Source organism: Rhinoderma darwinii, chromosome 1 (genome assembly GCF_050947455.1).
Source record: "Rhinoderma darwinii isolate aRhiDar2 chromosome 1, aRhiDar2.hap1, whole genome shotgun sequence".
In the NCBI taxonomy this organism is placed as follows: domain Eukaryota; kingdom Metazoa; phylum Chordata; class Amphibia; order Anura; family Rhinodermatidae; genus Rhinoderma; species Rhinoderma darwinii.
This window is the reverse complement of record NC_134687.1, coordinates 119052424-119078787: the sequence shown is the minus strand read 5'-3', so window position 1 is coordinate 119078787 and position 26364 is coordinate 119052424.

Here is a 26364-nt window from a genome sequence, read left to right as displayed (position 1 = left end):
ACGTCATCCCAGGAGGCCGGCCCTCCAACATCATCCAGGCCGGCCTCCGTTAATGATGTATCATCCCATGTGACCACTGCAGATACAGTAGAATTGAATTCTTGAGCAAGGAGTGATGGCTCCTTGCCCCAGCATTCATTCTTCTGTGAGCGGCTCGGCGCAGGCAGGCGCGATGACATCAGAACATCTGCGCCGAGTCACTCACAGCACAGACCGGATCCTCCACCCATCATGGGAACGGGGATATGTAAGTAATTATGTTATTCTTTTTTATTAGACACATATGGGGGCATTATACTGGGTATGGGAGGGGGGCTGATATGGTGGCAGCTATGGGAGCATTTTACTGTATGGGGCAGCTAAGGGGGGCCTTATACTGTATGGGGGCAGCTATGGGGAGCATTATACTGTGAGGGTGCAGCTATGGGGAGCATTATATTGTATGGGGCAGCTATGGGGATCATTATATTGTGTGTGGGCAGCTATGGGGAGCATTATACTATGGGGCATTATACTGTGTGGGGGAAGCTATGGGGACTGTTGGGCAAGGCGGCTGGGCATAGGTATGGGCAGGGGTCTGGTGGTGTTGGGCAGGGGTAGGGGGGCCCAAGATGAATTCTTGCACCAGAGCCCATGAGCCTTTAGCTACGCTCCTGCTGCTATTTGTTGTGGATTTTACCTCCCCGCAACAAATAAGCAGCGTTTACGCAAATACAATTGACTTTCTGCGGAATAAAATTCTGCACCGCAGGTCAATTTCTGAGCGTTTTTTCCCGCTCAGTATTTACGCAGCGTGTGAATGAGAATTGTTTTATCTCATCCACTTTGCTGCTACTGTATTATGCTGCGGATTTTCCAGGGAAAACAGCTCCTGATTTTCAGTAGTTTTTTGAGCAAACTCGCGTTTTTAGTGGCGTTTTTACGGCCGTTTTTGGAGCTGTTTTTCTATAGAGTCAATGAAAAACAGCTCCAAAAACGGCTCAAGAAGTGACATGCACTTCTTTTTACGGGGCGTCTTTTTACGTGCTGTTTTTTCAAAACGGCTGCGGAAAAAATGCCCCGTCTGAACAGTACGCCGTTTTCCCCATTGAAATCAATAGGCAGGTGTTTGGAGGCGTTCTGCTTCAGATTTCTCGGCCGCTTTTCGGCCGTTTACGGCCCGAAAAACGGCCGAAAATAAGCTGTGTGAACATACCCATAATGTTGTTAAACATTTTATAGAACAGGTTGTTATGGTACCCAATATGTGAATATTATTTGTTACTTCGTAATTATTATTTAAAAAAATATATTATATGTTTACATATTGTGTTTGCGTATTTTTTTATTTTTAAATGTTTATTTACTTTTTACATATGATTTTAGTCAACTTTTAAGTACATTTTTCTGTTTAGTTTCTGTTCGGCTCTTTCTGGAAAGCCGATGTTGCGGTGTATGGGCTCATAGACTTTCCATTGAGCCCGTACACCCCTACATCGATTTCTGGAAAAAGCCGGACAGAAGCGAATCGGCTCAGCACTCACACGAGCGCTTCTGCTTCCTTTTAGCGATTGGTGGGGGTCTCAGTGCTCGGACCCCCACCAATCAAAACTTCTTACATGTCACTACGTTTATTAGCCTTTAAATAGTAATGTCCTTGCATATGTATATATATAATAGCAAGTATATTAGCCTGTGTACTGAGTACACGGACTGTTGTTATGGCATACCTAAGAATACCCTTACAACAGGAATCCTGAACAGACAGCGCTAGGTTCCTTCAATGGACCATGGGCTCTCTATGTATAGGTATAGATTGAGTCATAGGATATACCTGTGACGCTATCAAACGGGTATCCCTCCTTTGCTTTCCTCTTGTATACCACAATCTGCTTTGATTGTGGCATATCGACTGAAAAATAAAAAAGTTATGACTCTCAGAATATGGGGACTCAAAACAAATTGTATTTTTAACAATTGTTTTTGTTCTTGTAGTAAAACATAAAAAAAAATATAAATTTGGTATTGCCGTAATCGTATGGAACTGCAGAATAAAGTTAACATGTTGTTTTTACAGCACAGTGATTGCCATAAAAATGAGACCCTTAAAAATGGAGGAATCGCTGCTTTTTTCCCATTACATCCCACAATTCTTTTTTTTTATTTTTCCTGTACATTTTATGGTACAATAAATGGTGCCATGAAAAACTACAAGTCATCCCGCACAAATAAGGCCCTCATACAGCTTTATTGATGGAAAAATAAAAAAGTTATGGCTTTTAAAATGGGGTGAGGAAAAAACGAAAATACGACGGGAAGGGGTTAAAGTTGAATGCATGAATCATTAGATGGCAGACTAAAAATGCAAAATAAATATTTGTTGGTACTAATGCTGTAGTCAGGGTAATTTGTGGATCAGACTATAATCAAAAACTACTAGAAGCAGAGATGGGAACAGCAATCCTTATCTTACCTAGTAGAATAGTGGTGCACGCCAAACCAGGGGCATGGTCTCAGCCTCCCCAATAGTACAGAAAAAATGGAAACGGTAGGCAGCACTCAGTTAAGGAGTTACCATTTCCATTTTTTCTATTATAATCAAAAATAGTCCAGACATCATACTACACCAACAAACATTTATATTGTTTTATAGACCATATATCTGATTATTTTATTCTGTTCTGATTACATCCTTCAACTATTTTACAAATTTTAAGTTGCCTGAGTGCATTTTAGTTAAAATTTGAGAGATTAGACCATGCCATCAATGCTGTCCAGCATACAAGCTATGATAGCATATGCTGTTAGGCACATAACTGTTGTCTAATATGATGCTGATTCTGTCAAATTCAATCTATCCAGAGATAAAAGGCATTCATTGTATGCCCTCCATAAAAACGACATCATAATTGTGATGCTCGCTGTCATTGTTATGGATTATCATTCTATTTATCATGATAGATATGGATTTTGCAACATATTTGTGAGATACCGCTAATCATAGGTAAAAGTAGAGCCAGTGAAATTCAATATTAAACATCTGTTTACACAGCCTCTTAACATCTTATTCAGAGAGGACACAGCCACAGCTAGATAGTCAAGTACCTCAGGGGCTCAAATTAGTCCACAAAAAAGAGAGCTTCAAAGTTGGGCTAACATTTTTTTTATTCATACATGTAGACAAAAACCCTTTTGCTGCTCTTCAAACTTATTTTATGACTTCTAAGAGGGTTTTCTAGGTATAGGAAAAACTTGTAAAGGAGCATAAAATATTAAAATCATTTATGAACACACTTACATTTAGGATTCCTTGGGTTTTCATTGCCACGGTTGTTTGGGTCTCACACCACATCTTTGTTCACAGCCTGCCTTCAAAGTGGTTGACCAGCCACTCTCGTGTGTGTAGGTGGATGGTCTCAAAAAACAGTGTCTACTGAATAATGATGAATATTAAAGGTGAGCATTTTGAAGAGCTTCTTAGGCTCTCCCGGCATGTCTGTTTCAGTAAAAACTCTGCTCTTGTTGTTCATTATGGATAAATTGACAATTAGCAGTTTCCATTCCCATTGCAAATGGGGTTTGTCCCTACACTGTCTGACACTGTCCATTCAGTGCTGAGAGTGTCAAACTATGTCGACACATATAGATGTGTCCACCCTTACATTTGCTTAAATTTCCTTAAGAACTCAAATTTCTTATGAAACCAATTCAATATAATATCGCGACATGCTTTCAAAACCCTTGACAGGCTGCAACTGACACCACAAACACTGCATTGCCCCCTTAGACCCATATAACTAGACCTCTCATGACAGAGTATTTCAGAATCGTGATTTATTTTTCAAAGCTTGTGCCACACGTCACAGGATTTGTTGAGAAAAGGTAAGGAAGGATACACCTGTACACAATTGACAAGGGAAATGTTAAAGGGAATGTGTCGCTAGAGTTTTTTTTTATTTTTTTTAGTTAAACAGTTAGTGTATACATGATTAGACATTGTTCTAATTTTTTTAATTTTTTCACGAGTCAGGAAATATTATAAATTAGATTCTAATTTATAACATTTCCCCGTGCTGGTCACTAGAGGGAGCAATTCGACACATACAGAGATGAAAAAAAATGGCAGCCCCCATAGTGAAGAAAAAGTTAGAAAAAAAAAAAGTAAAACACAAACACACAAATAAATATTTTTTTTTTAATAAAACAATAAAAGCAAATTGATATAACATTTATTTTTTTTCGCGACACCCTTCCTTTAATTCCCAGTTTTCAATTTATTCAAACATTTCAAGGTGGAATAACAAAAGAACAGCACAACGAAAATGGGGTATATACTGTATATTTTGTTAGAAAAACAGACATGTCAAGAGAGCCAACAGGTCTTCTTTAACATTTTGGGCTCTTCAAAGTTGAAAAAAGAATTGCATCTTTTCTGGTTAAACAATTGGTCGACCACTATTGTAGGCTTCGTTCACATCTGCGTTGGGGTCCCGTTCTAACGTTCCGTCTGAGTTTTCCATCAGAACGGTACCCTGAACAGACACAAACTGACACAAACAGAAACCAGATTTCAATGGTGACGGATCCGGTGCCCATGGTTTCCATTTGTCCCTGTTGTGCACCGGACCCGTCGTTTTGCCGGTAGTCGACTATGCTATTGATTATGGCAAAACGACGGTCCGGTGCACAACAGAGACAAACGGAAACCATGGCCACTAGATCCGTCACCATTACAATCAATGGTGACGGAAACCTCTGGTTTCCGTTTTGTCAGTTTGTGTCTGTTCAGGGTCCCATTCTGACGGAAACCTCAGATGGAACGTCAAAACGGGACTCCAACGCAGATGTAAACGAAGCCTTATTTGGTTGTTATCTGCTAAAGTGTGGCCTGTTGAAAGACTACATGATTTTTTATCAATCTTTTATAGCCCCTCTTATCAACAGCTTTTTGTGACAATAGGTCCTCTTCTCAACAGGGTGTAGCTTAGTACACAGGAACTATTATGATTTAACACCCCTAAAGTTTTGGACTTACATTCACTAGAATCTGGAAACTTAGTAATACATTGTTCTACTTTCAATGCTGATGAAGTCAAGGTTTACTGTATTGTTTACAAATGGCATGTAGATCATTGGCATTGTTTTAAGGCCATGTTCACACGGCAGATTTTTCAAGATTTGGCAGAGAATCTGCGGCTAAAATCCGAGTGACACTTGGTCTCTGCAAGGGATTTGAAGCGGAGCCGCATGAAGATTAGCCCCATTCTTGTAGATTACTTTTAATTGAATGTTTCAGTCAATAACAACAAACATAAAAATGTACATTGGGACCACGTCACATTAAAGTCATAAGAAGAACAATTGTCCATATGAATAGAGTTCGTAACTTAATAATACAAACTCTAGAGACAGTTAAAAATATCCCCACCCAGTATCTAAAAAGAAGTAAAATAACCAGGAGCGGTTGGGGAAGAGAAGAGAGACAAAACAAAAAAGGGGGCGGTAAAGGGGATGGGGATGAATTGAAGTAAATACAAATCCCACAAGAACCTTCTAGTAGTAGTTATTTATTATCCAAGATTGCATGTCAGTCGAGGAGCAAAAAGAATGTTGTAAGAAACATCTTATGAAGAGTTACAGTACACCTATACCAAAGTGTTAGAATTTTACAGTTTCACTCCTGAAACCTTCCAGATATGGTACATTTTTGGGAAGGCAAAACATTTTAGTTTTTACTTCCAGGGAGATAAACTTGTTAAACTCAGATTCCCACCTAGAAATAAAGGGAGGATCGGGCAAACAGGCAGAATCATCCCCACCGTCCCTCAGTAATGCACAGACTCAGGATATGGAATAAGCAAGAGATGCCTGTTGGAGACACAGTCTTTTAACTGGAGTTAAGAGATGAGAAAGTGCTGACAAGGGGTAAAGTGTAGAAACAAAATGTTTAAGTTGCGTATACAGTACCCAGAGGCGTAGCTAGGTTCTCCTGCACCCGGGGCAAAGATTCAGATTGGCGACCCCCCCCATTTATTTCCCGGCATCTCCTTCCCCCTCGCCATGTTTTCTTTCCCTACCAATCAATGAGGTGTAATTTTTTTTCACAATTTTTTTAATGTAACTTAAGTATAAAAGCATTTCTACATTTTACAAGCGATGTAGTTCTATAATGTAATTAACATAAAAATAAATTAAAAGAAAATAAATTAAAGAGGCCACACACAGCCCCCTGTAGATAGCGCCACACAGCCCACTGCTCCTTTGTAAATAGCGCTAACACTCCCACCCCCCCTTGTAAATAGTGCCACATTCCCCCCCTTTTAAATAGCACCACACTCCCCCCCCCCCCTTATACTTAGCGCCACACTGTGAACAGACCAGTGAGCGGTAGCCTACCGCTACCACTCTCCGCTCTGCCTGGTGTGACTTACCGGAGGAGCTTCTCGGCGTGTGTGTAGAGCACAGAGTAGAGTCAGATGCTGGAAGGCTGCATCACGGGAGTTGACTTGTCCCCTGACCTGAGTCTCATCTGACCTCATGTCACTGATGTGAGGTCAGGTAACAAGTCAGGTGACTGGACTGGTCCACTCCCTGGCCGTCACAGACCCCAGTCAGAATGCCATAATTTCCTGCTGCAGGTGTCCGACATACGGGGCGCCTGTCAGCAGTGATCAGCTGCTCTTCAGCGCCCCCCCCTTTCCCTACCACAGAGTTGCGCCCGGAGCATATGCCCCGCCTGCACCCCCCTAGCTACGCCCCTGCAGTACCCAATCCGTGTTTGGAGAAGAGTATTGATCCAACAGTTGACGCAGTCCCAACTGATTCAGGACATCTCATACCCCGGGGGCTTGGGGACAGTGGCGAATCATATAGAGACAAGTGTGTAGTATTCATGCCAAACTATAAATTATTAATGAGGGGAGTAAGAAATCCTGGTTGTGAGGATAGTGGCCATCTATGGAACATTCAATCCTACAATTGTGCCAAAACCCAGGACAGATAGAGAGTGGTGACAAGTGTCGGTCGGTAGTAGGAAGGAATCCACAGAAGGGTGGTCAGATGAATGGAAGTAGCTGAGGTTTCCAGTGCTACTCACTGTGGAATTTTGAGGTTATGAAAGAGATCAGGAATACAAGAGACAAAAGCAGATTTGTGATATAGATCAAAGTCAGAAATACCTATGCACACAGCAGATTTGTGATGAACCAAGATTTTAAGAGCTTAATCTGGGCCATAAATTTGAGCTTACTAAAGTACGGTTAGGTTATGGGGATTGGTAATGTTTGAAAATGATATAATATCTGAGGGAGAATGTAAATTTTGAGGGTCGCCATCATGCTGAGCCAGGATAAGAAAAGGTGTTTCCAGGTAGCGAGATCTTTCTTTATGGTTTGGAGAAGGGCACGGAAATTAGTGGAATACTGTATAGATTGTTAGTCTGGTGTTAAAATAACTACAACGTAATTTATACTGTTAGATTGGCATTTGTAGAGTAGACTCGATTTGAATGTGGCCATCATGTTTTGTAAGAAAGTAACATTAAACAGTTGAAATTTGTGTGAGTTAACATTAACTCCTTAACGCCGAAGGAAGCTGCTAGTTCGCGCAGGAGGACGGATATATCCGTCCTGTGATGGCGCGGGTACTGTCACTGTACCCACGCGATCAGCGACAGGAGCACGGCTGTTATAGACAGCCTGGCTCCCGCAGCAACTGCTGGAATTGAAGCGCGCTCTGATTCCGGCAGTTTAACCCATTAAATGCCGCTGTCAATAGTGACAGCGCCATCTAATGTGTTTGACAGAGGGAGGGAGCTCCCTCTGTCACCCGATCGGCGCCCCCGCAAACAAATCGCGGGTCGCCGTCGGGTTTCCATGACAGCCGGGGGTCTAACAAAGACCCCCAGGTCTGTCTTCAGCATCTGCCTGTTAGGCGATGCCGGAGGCATGACCTAACAGGTTGCCTGTCAGTTTTACACTGACAGGCAATAATGCTTCGGTATACTAAATATACCAAAGCATTATATATGCGATCAGCAGATCGCATAGTGAAGTCCCCTGGTGGGACTAAAAAAAAAAATGTAATACAGTTAAATAAAGTTTGTGAAGAAAAAATAAAATAAATTACAGTCAAAGTCAAATAAAACTACTTTTTGGGCCCAAAAAGTGGTTTTATTTAGTAAAACTGTCAAAACAAATCATACATACACATACATGGTATCCCCGCGATCGTAACAACTTGACCAATAAAATGAACACATTAATTAAACCGCCGGATGAACGGCGTCCAAAGAAAACGCAAAAAACAATGTCAAAATTCTCTCTTTTCTCTCATTCCCCCCATAAAAAATAAAATAAAAGTTAATCTATAAGTCCTATGTACCCCAAAATAGTACTAATGAAAACTACACATTGTCCCGCAAAAATCAAGCCCACGTACGGCCACAGCGACGGGAAAATAAAAAAATTACGGCTTTTGGAATGCGGCGATGCAAAAACAAGTAATTTTTTTCTAAAAGGGTTTTTATTGTGCAAACGTAGAAAAAAACATATAAAACCTTTACATATTTGGTATCCCCGTAATCGTGCCGACCCATAGAATAAAGTTAACATGTTATTTATGCTGCATAGTAAACGGCGTAAATTTATAACTTGAAAATGAATGCTGGAATAGCTGCTTATTTTCAATTCTCTCCTAAAATAAAATTAATAAAAGTTAATCAATATGTTATAAGCATCTAAAAATGGTACAATTACAAAATACAACTCGTCCCGCAAAAAACAAGCCCTTATACGGCTATGTCGACGGATTAAAAAAAAGTTACGACTCTTGGAATGCGACCGTGAAAAAACAAAAAAATAATTCTTGCTCATTAACGTGCAAAATGGCTCGGTCATTAAGGGGTTAAAGCTGTTGAGGGAGATTAGCCATATTTAATGGCATGACATTTCATTGAAAACTCTACTCCATATGAATGTATCAACGAGGCGTTTTCCCATTTAAATTAATGAGATACTGTTTATAAGTGCTTTTCACGCATATTCCGGCACTAAATACTCGACAAGGCTTAATAGTCTTTTGGTACATTCTTCATAGTTGTTTAGTAAACATTCAACAAGATTCTTTAGAAGTTTACGATTTTGAAGATGGCAATGGCGAGAATAAACAACAGTCTAAGGATACATTAGTTCAGTTTACACTGTTAGCACCCAAAACCATGAACATCTTGATCCTTTCTGTCAGCTGGAAGCACTGTTTATACCAGATAAGCGAAGATATAAATACATACTGGGCCTGTAAACTCACTATAAGAAAATCCAAAAATAAAGCTCCTCAACTTTGTGTATACATGTGGGTTGTTCTTGTTACAGAAACGGGAGCAAGGTATCTAAACAAATTGATATCGTTTTTCCCTGTTAGGCCCTGTTCAAACGGAGTATTTTGCAGGCAAAAAAATTTGCCTCAAAATTCCTTTAGGAATTCCTTCTGTACTTTCTTCTCGCAGTTTTCACTGCGTTTTTCGGCCGTGGCCATTGAGTACCGCAGGCAAAAAAACGCTTTCTCAGATCAGAGACGGAACCACAGGAAGAAAAAGCATGCTATTTCTTTTTCTCACGAGCGGCTAAAACCGCAAGCGGGAAAAAAACTCCTCCGCCTCCCATTGAAATCAATGGGAGTTGGTTTCGGCGTTTTTCGGCGCTGATTCCGATGCGGTTTCCACGTCAAAATCAGCGCTAAAAAAAAATCTGTGTGTGAACAGGGCCTTAAAGTCAATCTTCAATCTAAACCAAAAAGGACCTCAGTAAAGTTCTGTGAATTTGATGAAATAAAAAAGTTACTTATGACCCTCTGTTCAGATATAGCTTGTCAAATTTCTGAAAAACATATACTTATCCTGGGATTTTAAGCCCTCAGTCACACATAGGTGTGTCTGGCTGGCAGCGGAAACATAAACCATGTAAAAACTAAAGAAATTATTAGAAGTTCGTACAACATAACAGAATTGTTCTCTCAGCACATTTCAATGGTGACAGATCCAGTGCAAATGGTTTGGTCATTTTGGCGGAAGCAATAGACTACGGTATTGCTTCCAACAAAACGACGGAACCCTTGTACAACGGAAACAAACGGAAACCATATGCACCAGATCTATCACCATTGAAATCATTGGTGATGGAAACGGAAACCTATGGTTTCCATTTATGGCAGTTAGGGCTCTGTTCTGACGGAAAGCTGTGACGTGACGTCAGAACGGAGCCCTGACGCAGATGTGAACGCAGCCTAAACAGTATTGATAAAGTTGCCTTGGTCCTCTATCAGATAAAAATGATAATATGAGTCAGATTCCTGTGTATTTATTATTGTCTGGGAAGTGGTGGGAGGTTTTTGGTTATTTTTGTTTTGGGTGGTAAACTGGCTCGTTCATGGTTAGGCCTCATGCACACATCCTTCACTGTTTTCACGTCAGTTTAAAATGGATCCATGTGTCTGTTGTTGCATCTGTTTGGTTTCCGTTGTCACTCCGCATCCGTTCCGTTGTTCCATTTGAAACTGATGTTGTGCTTGAGTTTGTCTTCCGTTTTAAATGGTCCGTTAAAATTCATCTTGTGTGTTGAATGCAGGGAATTTTGGCACGCCCTGCCGTTGCTTAGCAACGGATCCGTGAAAAACGAATGGCACACGGATGCCTTACGTGTGCCGTCCATATTTTGATGGACCCATAGACTTCAATAGGCTCCACGGTCACTAAACGACGGACAAAAGTAGGACATGCATGACTTTTGATGGAACGAACAAACGGAACAGTCAAAACAACGGAAGTGTGCATGGCCCTATAAAAATAACTGATAGCACCGAGAAGAAAATAACTGAAGTGGGTATGAGCCCTTAGGCTGCATGCACACTTCCATCGGCCGTTGTACGGCCGCTAATGTTGGTTACGTGAAACACGGGCCGCACACCGATCGCTTCCATCTGCAGTTCGTTGTTTCATGGACCAAAGCAATGAAAAGACCGAGACTGTACCATCAAAAACAGACAGGAGTAGGACCGCTCCTATTTTTGACGGGAACGGCCGCATTGTTCCGTTAAAACAACGGTAGTGTGCATGGCCCCATTGAATTAATATGTCAGGGTGCTATCAGTTAAAACAACGAATAGCACCCTGACGAAAAAAAACTGAAGTGGGCATGAGGCCTAAGTGTGAGTTTCCTTGAAAATTGGTACATGTCTATAAAGAGTTAATAAAATATCCAGTTTATTGGTAGGACAAACTAACAGGCCTTTTTACAAGACCTGTATTTCATAACATTTGAGGAAAGATTGAAAATCTTTACTGATTTTGAATTATCATTGCATTTACTATGCTTTTATTTAGTTTTCCAATTTTCCCCTTTTTGCCTCCAAGGGGAAAAAACTGTAATTTTGTTCATTTGCAGTGTTTTCATAAAATGGTTTTCTAGGTCTGGTGCTGTTTTTATGGATGTCGGAAAAGGGACCAGGGGTAATGATGCCCACTGACCACAATACGGCAGAACTGGACTTCCCCTATAGCAATCCCCTTTCCCAGGGACTAATAGCATCTGTCGCAGTGGCGTAACTACCGCTGTAGCAGCCATAGTGGCTGCTATTGGGCCCGCGGCATGAGGTGGCCTGTGCCGCCCGGTAGCATGCCCTCCCATATGCCAGGTGGTGCCGCTAGCAACCGTTATAGCTGCTACAGCGGTAGCGACGCTACTACGGGGCCCAGTGTCGTCGAGCCTCTAACATTTGTGGGCTGGGCATCACGGGCCATCTCATGCTCGGTGGCATCGCTGGCACCGGAGGGGGCCTCGGTGCTAGCGACAACCGCCCCCTCTCGTAGTTATTGTACCTGCATCTATAGCACGCAGGTACACATACATGCATTAGCGCTGAATGGCCGAGCACGTTCCGTTCCTGAACATTCAGCGCCTTACAATGACGCTGATTGATGGGTCAAAATGAGTTGCCCTGCCAATCAGTGCCTTTCAACGACGCTAGCGGCGCGATAATGTCATCGCGCCGTTTCAGTGGTTGAAAGGCGCTGATTGACGAGGCAAGTCATTCTGCCCTGCCATTCAGCGCCTTTCAACGACGCGCAGCTTGCGTCGTTCAGCTCCAGCAGACCTGCTCAGAAAAGAGCAGATCTGCATTGCCAACGGACGGCGCTGGAATGGGATCAGGGTGAGTATGTAAAGTTTTTGGTTTTTTTCTACTATAACTGTGAGTGGCATTATCTACACTGGGGTCTCTATCTACAGGGGGTCTATATGTGGGGATGTGGAGGACTATATACAGGGGGAGCTAAATATAGGGCACTATCTACAGGGGAGGGCTATTATATACAGGTGTGGGTTATATGTGGAGCACTATCTATAAAGAGAGCTATTTGTAGGGCACTATCTATAGGGGTGGGTTATATCTGGGACACTATATACAGGGGTGGGTTACATGCGGGGCACTATCTACAAGGGGGCTATATGTAGGGCACTGTCTACAGGGGTGGGCTATATGTGGGACACTATATACAGTGGGAGATATATGTGAGGCACTATCTACAGAGGTGGGCTATACGTGGAGCACTATCTATAGGGGAAGGTATATGTAGGACAGCACGGTGGCTCAGTGGTTTTCACTATTGCCTTGCAGGTCTGCAGTCCATATGTGGGCGCTATCTACAGAGGGCTGTATGTGGGGCACTTTCTACAGGGGCTTCTATGTAGGGCACTATCTACAGAGGATCTATGGGGTTTATTATCTACAGGGGGGCCATGGGGGCATTATCACAGGGGGCACGTTGTGTGTGTGTGTGTTTGTGTGTTTGTGTGTGTCGGACACACTGTATGGTACTATTATAATCAGGGACACAGTTTATGGCACTATTATAGTGCTGAGTGTGTTGAGAATTTTATCTTCGTTTATGGGTACAGAAATGTTTTAAAAGTGAGAAGCTAAAGACATCTGAGCGGAAAACTGCAGAAATGGGTCGTGGCCGGGAGAATCTATCATAGAGGTCTGGATCGGAGGGAGAAGAAAAGAGAAAAATAACTAGAATCTGAGACGTCACCGGTGAGTCACTTAATGTAAATGTTTATTCTGCCTCTAATCAGTTCTGTAGTTACTGTATGATCTGCAGCGTGATGATGGGTGGTATGTTTTTTTTTGTGATACAGCATCAACCAGCATATCCTTACCATTGTTTGGGCCATGCTGGGAGCTGTAGTTTTATGCCGTACATACCAATACGGCAGCGGTTGCACTAAATTGAGCTGTATTTGTTCTGGTATTGTATATATGGACTGAGCTTGGTTCTAGGGCTGTATATACGTACTGAGCTTTGTTCTGGTGCTGTATATATGTACTGATCTTGTTTCTGATGCTGTATTTAAGTACTGAGCTTTGTTCTGATGCTGTATATATGTATGAGCTTGGTTATGGTACTGTATATTGTAACGTCTATGGCTACGGTCCGTCATTATAAGTTACCCCTCGATGATCGTGGCCATGGACGTCCTGCTGCTGTGCTGCGTCGTCCCCCTGTGAGGCGCCGGCACTCAATTCCGGGTATCGAGCCTGTCTCCCGGAGGGTGCGCGCGCGCGCTCCTGCCCGCTCATAACGGGCCAGCGCGCGCACCTGGAAATCATCAACATAAACTCCTGAATTCCTGGACTATAAGAGGGTCACCGCCCTTCTTATCCTCGCCTGAGCGTCGTTGTTGTTTACCTTTGTCTGTCTGGCAAATGGTCTCCTAAGTGTCTTCGAGCTTCCCAGTGTTCCCCGTACCTGTATCCTGTTTCCTGTATCCCGTGCTATCAGTACCATCCTGGTCTACTGTTGTGCTGAACTGTTGTCGTGTTTTGCTGCATCTCAACGCCTTTTCTGCTGCACCACGCCTGACGTCTGCCTGCCGCCTGGACCCAGCCGAGCCTGCCTTGCTACTGCCTACATTGCCTCAGGTACCCTTTTCTGGACTATAGACTCTGTACCATACCTGTTTGGCCAGCTGCCATCCCGCTACGTGGTACGGCCCAGTGGCTCTACACCCCGCCTCGTGACAGTACGCTCAGGCCATGGACCCCGCTGGTCAATTTAAGGGCATGTCACCCTCCCAAGCTATGCTGGTGGACCTGCAGGATCTCCGAACAAGACAGGATCAACTTCTTGGGGCAGTGGACTCCATGGCGCAGCAGCTAGCGGTGCTAGCTGCCTCCATTCCTGCCTCTATACAAGCTCCTCCGACCGACCCTTCTGCTATTTCCTGGCGGTTCCGGTTCAGATTCCCGGTTCTCGCTGCCATTACCTTCTCGGTTCCATGGAGATGCAAGTACGTGCAGGGGATTTCTGAACCAATGCTATATCCATTTTTCCTTGCCTGCCCGAGCATTTCCGTCGGACGGAACCAAGATTGCCTTCATCATGTCTCTACTTGCTGGCAAGGCCCTGGCATGGGCGAACCCAATCTGGGAACGTCAGGGACCCAAGACTCGAGACTTCCAGGGGTTCGTACGGTTATTCCGTACTGTTTTTGAAGAGCCAGGACGTGTCTCATTGGCAGCCACGGCTATCTTCAACCTTCGCCAAGAGTACACCTCCGTGGGCGAATACACCATCCAGTTCCGGACCCTGGCAGGAGAGCTGTCCTGGAACAATGAGGCCTTGGTGGCATCCTTCTGACATGGCCTGTCACCCAGGATCAAGGACGAACTTGCTGCCTGAGAACTACCAAATGCCTTCGACGACCTGATTCTGCTGGCTACTCGGGTAGATATAAGGCTCAGGGAGAGGTCTCATGAGGTGCAACAGGAGAGACAACTTCCTAGATTGGCGCCCAACTTCCAACAACACCTCATGCCTTCATCTACTGCTACGCCCGAGGTGCCGATGCAGGTGGATCGCCTAAAATTGTCTGTACAAGAGAAACAGCGCATGCGCACCTCTGGACTCTGTCTGTATAGCGGCCTCGCTGGCCATGTCATGCGTCTGTGTCAACAGAAACCAAAAAACCCCAACGCCTAGGTTTGGTTGGAGAGACAACCCTGGGCGCTACTGCAGTTAATCGTGAACTCTCTTCCAAACTGTTTATTGCCGTGACCATCATCGCTGGCGAGAGGCTCCGTCCGGTTTCTGCCTACCTGGACTCTAGCTCTACAGCTAATTTCATTTGTCAGGACCTTGTGGATTTTCTCCAGTTGCTCACTGTCCGCCTGGAAAGGCTGTTGATCGTAGCCTCAGTAGATGGACTGCCTCTGCCTGACCCAGTTGTTTCCGTGACCAAGCCATTGAGACTTCAAGTGGGAGCTCTTCACACTGAGCTCATCTCCCTGTTTGTTCTGCCCAAGGCCGTCAATCCTGTGCTGCTGGGTTTGCCTTGGCTCCATTTGCACGCCCCAGTCCTGGATTGGAACTCCGGAGAGGTTCTCCAGTGGGGTCCCAAGTGTCTGGACCACTGTCTGGGTCATATCCATCCACCGCAGCCTTCTACACATCAGTCATTGGCAAGGTTGCCTCCTTGTTTCTCTCAGTTCGACAAGAAGGAAGCAGAGACCTTCCCGCCTCATCGTGCATATGATTGTCCGATTGACTTGTTTCCTGATTCATCCCCTCCTCGCGGTAGAGTATACTCTCTCTCCCTGCCAGAGACTCAGTCTATGTCGACCTACATTAAGGAGAATCTGGAGAGGGGCTTCATTCGTAAATCCTCATCCCCGGCCGGAGCCGGTTTCTTCTTTGTCAAGAAGAAGGATAGATCCCCCCGTCCCTGCATTGACCGAGCCCTCAATCGGATCACGGTAAAGAACAGGTACACTTTGCCATTGATTTCGGAACTGTTCGATCGCATACGGGGGGCAACTTTTTTTTCTAAACTAGACTTGCGGGGGGCCTACAACCTGATTCGGATTCGTCAGGGTGACGTGTGGAAGACCGCATTTAATACTCATGATGGGCACTATGAATACCCTTCGGCCTGTGTAACGCCCCCGCGGTGTTTCAAGAATTCGTCAATGACATTTTTCGTGATCTCCTCTATATATGTGTTGTGGTGTATCTCGATGATATTTAGATTTTTTCCCCAGATCCAGTAACTCATCTGAGTAATGTCCGCCAGGTGTTGCTTCGTTTAAGGGAGAATCATCTTACACCAAGCTGGAGAAGTACATGTTTGAAAAAAGATCTCTTTCCTTCTTGGGCTACATCATCTCCGATCAGGGCCTCATTATGGACCCTGGGAAGGTAAAGGCTGTCCTGGAGTGGCCACGGCCTCAAGGCTTATGGGCCATACAATGCTTCCTGGGATTCGCCAACTTCTACCGGCTGTTCATCCCCAACTTCTCGTCATTGACAGCCCCCATCTCTTCCCTCACAAAAAAAGGGTATGAATGCCAAAGTATGGACTCCGGAGGCTGAAGCCGCATTTGAGACCTTGAAAAAAGCCTTTTCGACAGCCTCTATTCTTAACCACCCTAATGTGTCCCTACAGTTTTCATTAGAGGTGGACGCTTCCTCTGTTGGTGCTGGCGCACTTTTGTTCCAGAGAGGTTCTAAAGGCAAGACTGTGGTATGTGGCTACTATTCCAAACTGTTTTCTTCCGCAGAGCGCAACTACTCGATTGGGGATCGGGTGTTACTGGCCATCAAGCTGGCCCTGCAGGAGTGGAGACACCTACTGGAAGGTGCAGTCCACCCTATCCTGGTCTTCACGGAACACAAGAATCTCACCTATTTACAGACGGCTCAACAGGTGAATCCTCGTCAAGTCAGGTGGTCGTTACTCTTTGCTCGATTCCAGTTCAAACTCCACTACCGACCTGCCAACAAGAATGTGAGGGCCAATGCCTTGTTTAGGTCATTCGAAACAGAGGACACTGTGTAGTCCCCACAGAATATTATTGATCCTTCCTGCATCTTTTCTGTGAACCCTCTGCAGGTTAGAGACATTCCTCCAGGAAGAACTTTTGTATGTTTGGCAGACAGAGGAAGAATCCTTCGCTGGGGTCACAGCTCCAAGCTGGCAGGTCACGCGGGTACTCGTAAGATCCAAGACCTAATCGCCCATCAGTTCTGGTGGCCCACGCTGCCCAAAGACGTCATGGACTTCGTCTCCTCATGTACGGTATGTGCAGCAAATAAAGTTGCCCACTTCACATCAGCTGGTCTGCTCTAGCCACTGCCTGTGCCCGATGCCCTATGGGAGCATGTTGCAATGGACTTTGTCACGGACCTCCCTCTCTCTGCGGGTTGCAGTGTGATCTGGGTGGTGGTGGATCGATTCTCTAAAATGGCTCATTTTGTTCCCCTGACTGGCCTGCCTTCTGCTGCTCGACTGGCTGACCTCTTCATACAACACATCTTTTGTCTGCACGGCTTGCCCCTGCATATTGTTTCGGATCGAGGGGTCCAGTTCACTTCAAAGTTTTGGAGAGCACTCTGCGGTCTACTTGGTGTAAAGTTGGACTTCTCTTCGGCCTATCATCCCCAGTCTAATGGACAAGTCGAGAGGATTAACCAAATTATGGAGAACTATCTGCGGTAGTTTATTTCCAGATGACATGATGACTGGGTGCAGCTGGTCCCGTGGGCAGAGTTCTCTTATAATAACCATACTAGTGAGTCCACCACCTCCAGCCCGTTCTTCGTAGTCTACGGCCAACATCCTCGAATACCTCTTCCTGTCTCTACTATGTCCCAGGTGCCTGCAGCTGAGACTCGATCTTCAGGGACTTTTTGCAAATATGGCAACAGACCCGATCTTCTATTCTGATAGCGGTGGATCGCATGAAGAGAAAAGCAGATACTAGAAGACGGGATCCTCCTCAGTTCCTTCCTGGTACGAGGGTCTGGTTGTCCTCAAAGAATATCCGGCTAAGGGTGCTGTCCTGCAAATTTGCTCCCAGTTTCCTCGGACCCTTCGAGATCCTGCTACAAATTAACCCAGTGTCTTACAAGCTGCGGCTGACTCCTACACTCAAGATTCTTAACTCCTTCCATGTATCCTTGCTGAAGCCCGTGGTTCTGATCCACTACTCTAGGACTCCTAGTTCCGCAGTGGCTCCTGGCGGTTCGTCAGGGACTTTCGAGGTAAGGGAGATTCTAGCTTCCAAGAATGTGGGAGGAAGGACTTTTTATTTGGAGTATTGGCGGGGATTCGGCCCAGAAGAGAGGTCTTGGGAGCCAGAGCAGAACATCGATGCCCCTGTCCTCATAAGGAAGTTTCTCTCCCGTTCTGGTCCCAAGAAGAGGGAGCGTAAGAGGGGGTATACTGTAACGTTTATGGCCACGGTCTGTCATTCCAACTTACCCCTCGACGACCGCGGCCAAGGACGTCCTGCTGCTGTGCTGCGTCGTCCCCCTGTGAGGCACCGGCACTCACTTCCGGGTATCGAGCCTGTCTCCTGGAGGTTGCGCGCGCGTGCTTGTGCTTAGAGGGCCAGCACACGCATCTGGAAATCATCATCATCAACTCCTGAATTCCTGGACTATAAGAGGGTCACCACCCTTCTTATCCTCGCCTGAGCGTTGTTGTTGTTTCCCTTAGTCTGTCTGGCAAATGGTCTCCTAAGTGTCTTCCAGCTTCCCAGTTTTCCCCATACCTGTATCCTGTATCCTGTTTCCCGTGCTATCAGTACCATCCTGGTCTACTGCCATGCAGAACTGTTGTCGTGTTTTGCTGCATCTCCACGCCTTTTCTGCTGCACCACGCCAGACGTCTGCCTGCCGCCTGGTCCCAGCCGAGCATGCCTTGCTACTGCCTACATTGCCTCAGGTACCCTTTTCTGGACTATAGACTCTGTACCATACCTGTTTGGCCAGCTGCCATCCCGCTACGCGGTACAGCCCAGTGGGTCCACACCACGCCTCGTGATATATATATACAGTGAAGGAAATAAGTATTTGATCCCTTGCTGATTTTGTAAGTTTGCCCACTGTCAAAGTCATGAACAGTCTAGAATTTTTAGGCTAGGTTAATTTTACCAGTGAGAGATAGATTATATTAAAAAAAAAAAAAACTGAAAATCACATAGTCAAAATTATATATATTTATTTGCATTGTGCACAGAGAAATAAGTATTTGATCCCCTACCAACCATTAAGAGTTCAGCCTCCTCCAGACCAGTTACACGCTCCAAATCAACTTGGTGCCTGCATTAAAGACAGCTGTCTTAAATGGTCACCTGTATAAAAGACTCCTGTCCACAGACTCAATTAACCCCTTAATGACCAGGCCTGAAAAGACCTTAATGACCAAGCCAGATTTGTTAAATCTGGTATGTCTGACTTTATCAGAGAATAACTCTGCGAAAGTTTTGAATATCCAAGTAATTCTGACATTGTTTTTTCGTCACATGTTGTACTTTATTTTAGTGGTAAAAGTAGACTGATACGATTTGCGGAAATTAATGAAAAAATAGAAAAATTGAAGAAATGTTGTAAAAATTATAATTTTTCCCTATTTTTAACTGCAATATGTCACATATGTACATACATACTGTACAATTTTTTTTTATTAAATATATATTTCCATCGCTTTACTCTATTTTGGCAGCACTTTTGAAAAAAAATATTTTTTTTTTCCAGCAATTTAGAAGACTTACAAGTTTAGTAATGATTTTATAAATTCTGAAGTACATTTTGTTTTCCTGTACCAAGCCAGGTTTTGCAGAGGCTCATAGGTGTCAAAATGGTGGAAACCCCCACAAGTGACACCATTTTGAAAACTAAACCCCTTAAGGTATTTATTAAGGGGTGTTGGAAGTATTTTGACCCCACAGTTTTTTTGTAAGAATTCATGCAAAGCAGGCGTAAAAAAATCTAATTTCACTTTTTTCATAAAAGTATCACTTTGAAGACCGATTTCTTTGTAAAGCGACCATGAGAATGAAGAAATGCACCCCAAAATCTATCACCCTGTTTCTCCTGTTTTAAAAAATGCCCACATTGTGACCCTAATTCGTTGCCTGGACACACGGCAGGGCCCGAAAGGAAGGGAGCAACAGGAGGCATTCAGGTCTCATTTTTGCTTGAAAATGTTTTAGGCCCCACTGTACATTTGGAGAGGTTTTGAACTGCCAGAACGATAGAAACTCCCCATAAACTACCCCATTTAGAAAACTAGACACCTTAAGGTATTTATCTAGGGGTGTAGTGAGTATTTTGACCCCACAGTTTTTTGCTAAATTTAATGTATAGTAGGTGAAATAAAAAAAAAAACACTTTTTATATAAAAGTATCACTTTGAAGACCGATTTCTTTGTAAAGCGACCATCAGAATGAAGAAACACATCCCAAAATCTATCACCCTTTTTCTCCTGTTTTCAAAAATGCCCACATTGTGACCCTAATGCGTTGCCTGGACACACGGCAGGGCCCGAAAGGAAGGGAGCAACCGGAGGCATTCAGGTCTCATATTTTGCTTGAAAATGTTTTAGGCCCCACTGTACATTTGGAGAGGTTTTGAACTACCAGAACGATAGAAACTCCCCATAAACGACCCCATTTAGAAAACTAGACCCCTTAAGGTATTTATCTAGGGCTGTAGTGAGTATTTTGACCCCACAGTTTTTTGCTAAATTGAATGCATAGCAGGTGAAATTAAAAAAAAACAACACTTTTTATATAAAAGTATCACTTTGAAGACCGATTTCTTTGTAAAGCGACCATGAGAATGAAGAAACCCCCCCAAAATCTATCACCCTGTTCCTCCTGTTTTCAAAAATGCCCCCATTGTGACCCTAATGTGTTGCCTGGACACACGGCAGGGCCCGAAAAGGAGGTAGCACCCGAAGACTTTCAGGACACACATTTTGCTTGAAAATGTTTCAGGTCCCATTACACATTTATAGAGGCACTGAGCTGCCAAAAAGATAGAAACTCCCTATAAATGACCCCATTTTGAAAACTAGACCGCTTAAGGTATTCATCTAGGTGTGTAGTAAGTATTTTGACCCCACAGTTTTTGCAGGAATTAATGCAAAGCAGGTGGAAAGAAAATTTTATTTCACTTTTTTTCACAAATGTGTCATTTTAAGGTCAGATTTCTTGTACAGAGGACATGAGAATAAGGAAATGCACCAGAAAATTTATCACCCTGTTTCTCCTGTGTTCAAAAATATCCCCATTGTGGCCCTAATGTGTTTCCTGGACACACGGCAGGACCCAAAGGGAAGGGAGCACCCGGAGGCTTTCAGGACACACATTTTGCTTTGAAAATGGGAGGATTCTACTTTTCTAAATTGAGAAATAGATGTCCCTAACAGTTTCTACACCCTATGACTATGTCGTGCTAAGAAAGCAGCTGTCCTGAAATCATGTCAGTCCATAGACATTATGTATATCAACCCGCTCTGATATATAGTAAGTTAGAGTGGGAAAATGTATTAAACTGTTGGCGGAAATAGGCAATATATCCAAAAAAAAGGAGGAAGAATGTATCCAGCTATGTGGAAAACTAGAGCATGTTCACAGGATGAAAGAAAATTTGTAGGGCTGTAATGACTTTATTATTCAAAGTGACTGGTCATACAACGTCTCTTTAGCTCCATCAATCCCTATATAAGGGACGAATGTGCCAAGTGACGCGGTACACCATAATAAGCCCCTGCCCGGCAAGGTAGGAACCGCCATGTGCACAAAACAACCAATCACCTGTAGAATATATAAAGGGGCAGTGTCCCACACCGTATGTATAGATACAGTAAAGGACCACTACTCCCCAAATTAATGTTGCTATTTCTAGAAGTATTGTCGGGTGTAAAAGGTCCACCAAAAACCCGAACAAAACTGTAATAAAGCCCATAGTGTATTGATAAGGACAAAACAGGGACTTATGCATAGACCAGGGTTGGAAGGACAAGCGGAACAATAATATCGTGACTCACTTCGCTGTCCTCGTTTGCTGCAGGCCCGACACCGTTTTTTGGAGTATTTTTGGTTAGATGTTGAAGGGATGGGGTGTAAAAAATGTTTTTCAACAAGTCGGTGTACATCCTCTGACTCATGGACTACTCTCTGGTCTGCAGATTGAAATAGGAGATCTTCAATCACTTTCTCCTGAAATTCAAAGAATGTCGCCCTGCCCGCTGATTTTTTGTACAGGACAAATATGTTCTGCATCGCAACCTGAATTTGTTATAGCCGATGACACACACAGGCTTTTGTCTATCTGCAGAGGCCCCACGTTCTCTAACAGTTGCTGTTGCACTTGTATGGAGAGTGCTGATCATGTAGACGTCCTTGCGGTCACGAAATTTTAAAGCCAGCATCTTCTCAATTTGAAAAGTGCATGACTCCCCCTTTCGTAGTTTATTATCCACAAGTTGACGTGGGAAACCTTTGCGATTCCTGCGTATTGTGCCACAGGCTCCGGTGTTGGCACAATGAAGGGCGCTAAACAATGGCACACTGGTATAAAAACTGTCCGTGTATACATGATACCCCTTGTGTAGCAAAGGGCCAATTAAATCCCACACAATCTTACCAGTGGTACCAATATTTGAAGGGCACCCTGGTGGATTAAATTCACTGTCTTTACCCTCGTAGATCTTAAATGCACATGTGTAGCCAGTAGTGCTTTCACATAACTTGTAGATCTTTACCCCGAATTTTGCACTTTTTGAGGGTATGAATTGACGGAATGAGAGACGCCCTTTGAAATTTGTGGGATTCCACAACCTGGCATTAGGTGACGAAGGCTTATTGGCAATGTACTGCCTGGCATATAAATTTGTTTCCTGCACAAAATGTTCCAAAACTTGGTCCGTAATAAAAATATTAAAATAATTTAGTGGTGAAAAATTACTGACATTGGGACTTATGCCAGGAGTAGCAATAAAGTCATTTATGGTGGGAGAAAATAAACTCGTGGGTTCCCACACTAAATCGGTTTGGTGGGGTTGTGCTATTTCAGGGGCTGCACTTTGATCGGACGTTGTGGCAACTGTGCCGTCTCCCATATCACTGGTGCTGGGTCTCATATCCATAGAATCCCTTGAAGCGACACTTTCGCTGTCGCTTTCAAGTAAGGCTGGGTTCACACGACCTATTTTCAGACGTAAACGAGGCGTATTATGCCTCGTTTTACGTCTGAAAATAGGGCTACAATACGTCGGCAAACATCTGCCCATTCATTTGAATGGGTTTGCCGACGCACTGTGCAGACAACCTGTCATTTACGCGTTGTCGTTTGACAGCTGTCAATCGACGACACGTAAAAATACAGCCTCGTCAAAAGAAGTGCAGGACACTTCTTTGGACGTTTTTGGAGCCGTTTTCTCATAGACTCCAATTAATACAGCTCCAAAAACGGACGTAAAAAACGCAGCGAAAACGCAGCGAAAACCGTGAGTTGCTCAAAAAACGTCTGAAAATCAGGGTCTGTTTTCCCTTGAAAACAGCTCCGTATTTTCAGAAGTTTTTGGTCACTACGTGTGCACATACCCTAAAAGCTCAACTTCAGATGCAGAATCCGTATCTGAGCATAGCATCTGATAGGCTTCCTCAACGCTGTATCTTCTGGCAGCCATAATGATAATACAGTTTAAACCGCAAATAATAAATGGAACTAGCGGTTTCAAATTTTTTTTTATCAACTAAGGCCTCATGCACACGACCGTAAAAACACCCGTTATTGCGGGTCGTAATTACGACCCGCAATAACAGGCTCATAGACTTCTGTTACCCACGGGTACCTTCCCGTTTTCTCACGGGAAGGTGCCCGTGCCGTTAAAAAAATAGAACATGTTCTATTTTTCTATTTTACGGGCCGTGCTGCTATACATTATAATGCCCGCGGCCGGCCGTGCCCGGCCGTGCTCGTAATTACGAGTCGTAATTACGAACATGGTCGTGTGCATGAAGCCTAATCAACTAAGAACACTAAAAGAATGAAACTTTTTTTTTTTAATAGTTTTTTTTACGTTTTTTTTTTTCAAACCTAAACCCTACGCCTAACACAAACCGTAAACCCAAGCCCAGAACAGCACCCTACGCCGTCTAAGGCCCCATGCACACGAACGTGTTTTTGCGGCCGCAATTCCCCCGAAAGTCCACGGGAGAATTGCGGCCCCATTCTTTTCTATGAAACCATGCACACGACCGTAGTTTTTGCGGTCCTTGCACGGCCCGGGGAGCCCGGACCGCAGAAAGAACGGGCATGTCTTATTACGGCCCTGTTCTGCGGTCCGGGCTCATTGAAAACAATGGTGGCGGCCATGTGCATGTCCCGCGATTTGCTGGCGGCCTGCGGCTGACAGTCCGCAGCCGGCCGACCCGAAAATCATGGCCGTGCACACGGCTACGGTCGTGTGCATGAGGCCTAACAGCGTACACGCCGTATAACAGCGTACCCTAAAAAGAAAGTAGTTTATAGTACGATTCTTAGTATATACAGTAAATATATTTATATATATATATATATGTGTATATACTATATACTATAAAATACTGAAAAAAATGTTGTTTTTTTTTAATAAACTGTGTGTGAGGAACAAGTGATTTTGTGTGGGGACGCTGACACACTTGTATCTGTTTCTCTCCACAGCTAGAACAGTGAGGAGAAACAGATACATGTTTTTACTTTTATTTTACTGTAGTGATCACTATGATTGGATCTCATAGTGATCACAAAAGATCATGAACCAATACTTGGCTCCTGATCACTGCTCTAAGAACAGAGCTGCTAGCAACAGCTCGTTCTTAGAGCAGGAGCTGTCATTTAGACACTCCCGGCGGCTCTGTACGCAGTAACGACGAAATCGGCAGGTCCTGATGGCTGCACTAAGAACCGGACCTGTTACTTACAGCCGGTTTTTAGTGCAGATGTCACCAGGGTGCCGTTAAACCCACTCTACTACAGCGACGCCAAAAGGCGTCGCTGTAGACTGAGTACCTGCACCGCCTGATGTCAAAAGACGGTGAGCGGTCGTTAAGGGGTTAATCAGTCTGACTCTAACCTCTACAACATGAGCAAGATCAAAGAGCTTTCTAAGGATGTCAGGGACAAGATCATAGACCTGCACAAGGCTGGAATGGGCTACAAAACCATAAGTAAGACGCTGGGTGAGAAGGAGACAACTGTTGGTGCAATAGTAAGAAAATGGAAGACATACAAAATGACTGTCAATCGACATCGATCTGGGGCTCCATGCAAAATCTCACCTCTGGTGGGTATCCTTGATCCTGAGGAAGGTGAGAGCTCAGCCGAAAACTACACGGGGGGAACTTGTTAATTATCTCAAGGCAGCTGGGACTACAGTCACCAAGAAAACCATTGGTAACACATTATCCCGTAATGGATTAAAATCCTGCAGTGCCCGCAAGGTTCCCCTGCTCAAAAAGGCACATGTACAGGCCCGTCTGAAGTTTGCAAATGAACATCTGGATGATTCTGAGAGTGATTGAGAGAAGGTGCTGTGGTCAGATGAGACTAAAATTGAGCTCTTTGGCATTAACTCAACTCGCCGTGTTTGGAGGAAGAGAAATGCTGCCTATGACCCAAAGAACACCGTCCCCAGTGTCAAGCATGGAGGTGGAAACATTATGTTTTTGGGGGTGTTTCTCTGCTAAGGGCACAGGACTACTTCACCGCATCAATGGGAGAATGGATGGAGCCATGTACCGTCAAATCCTGAGTGACAACCTCCTTCCCTCCACCAGGACATTAAAAATGGCTTGTGGCTGGGTCTTCCAGCACGACAATGACCCGAAACATACAGCCAAGGCAACAAAGGAGTGGCTCAAAAAGAAGCACATTAAGGTCATGGAGTGGCCTAGCCAGTCTACAGACCTTAATCCCATCGAAAACTTATGGAGGGAGCTGAAGATCCGAGTTGCCAAGCGACAGCCTCGAAATCTTAATGATTTACAGATGATCTGCAAAGAGGAGTGGGCCAAAATTCCATCTAACATGTGTGCAAACCTCATCATCAACTACAAAAAAGTCTGACTGCTGTGCTTGCCAACAAGGGTTTTGCCACCAAGTATTAAGTCTTGTTTGCCAAAGGGATCAAATACTTATTTCTCTGTGCACAATGCAAATACATATATATAATTTTGACTATGTGATTTTCAGGTTTTTTTTAAATATAATCTATCTCTCACTGGTAAAATTAACCTAGCCTAAAAATTCTAGACTGTTCATGTCTTTGACAGTGGGCAAACTTACAAAATCAGCAAAGGATCAAATACTTATTTCCTTCACTGTATGTACTGAGCTTGGTTTTGGGGCTTTTTTATGTACTGAGCTTTGTTCTGGTGCTGTATATATGTACTGAGCTTGGTTTTGGGGAAGTATATATGTACTCAGCTTGGTTCTGGTGCTGTATTTATGTACTGAGCTTGGTTCTGGGGCTGTATATATGTACTGATTATGG